This window comes from Asparagus officinalis, chromosome 5 (genome assembly GCF_001876935.1).
Source record: "Asparagus officinalis chromosome 5, Aspof.V1, whole genome shotgun sequence".
NCBI classification, from domain to species: domain Eukaryota; kingdom Viridiplantae; phylum Streptophyta; class Magnoliopsida; order Asparagales; family Asparagaceae; genus Asparagus; species Asparagus officinalis.
The window spans coordinates 49050590-49051607 of NC_033798.1; positions in this window are offsets into that span (position 1 = coordinate 49050590).

Here is a 1018-nt window from a genome sequence, read left to right on the forward strand (position 1 = left end):
TTGTTGTAACGTTTGAAGTTGTAACAGATTCAAAAGCAATGAAAACACCGACTTTCACCGAAAACATAAAGAAGGAGCGTTTCGAAGGATCTGGGGCCCGTTCCCCCTTTCCTCCGGATTTAAGCTTAGTCTTAAATCTCGAGAAGAGCCGTGATCTCGCTTGGTCGGGATCATCGCTGCAGCGATTACTTCCTTTGTGAAGTAAGAGCTTTAATCAATTTTCTGTCAACCAGATCTGATTCGAAGCGGTCCATGGATAAACCCCAGCACAAGCAAAGATCCCACGTAACTAGAGACTAATAAATAGGATCTGTGTGTTGTTTGATAAAGTTATAATCTTTTATTTTTTATTGTGTAAGGAGATCTTATAAAAAGATCAACTTTTCTATTTTGTGAACTTATAATCGATAAACGATTGTAATAGATTCAAGGCAATGAAGAAATCAACTTTTGACCCAAACACACTGACGACCACAGTGGGAGCCAACAGTCTCGTCACCAAGGCTGTCGTGCCACAACTGAAGATCAAGATCCCGGTTGATTCAGAGGTCGAGTACGAGTTCGAGGAAGCTAAGTTTGAGGAATATTTCTCCTCGTCTTAATCAAAATCCTCCTCTCCCTATAAGTACGGAAGATCCCATCTTTGAAGGAGGCATATTCACCGATGAATGCTTCAAATGACTCCGCTCGCCATAACTCCTCTCCAGTCAAGGAGTTGTTCAATCAAGGTACGCCAACTCTGACGAAGAGGGCTCGTCAGAGGCGACGCCAACGCCAAGCTCGTCAAATTGCCAAGGCATTAGAATAAGTCGATGGAGTTCACTATTATGCAGACTTAGAGTCTAGGAAGCATCAGGTAATCCAGCCACCCCAACGGCAAGTTGCTGCTACATCCACCGAACCATCGACGGGAGAATGGGTTCTTATCAAAGGGACTCGTTCAACCTTCAAGGAGCGCATCCAAAAACGACGTGCACGTGCTGCACGCGGGTGTGCCTTTATACGAAAAGTTCAAGGC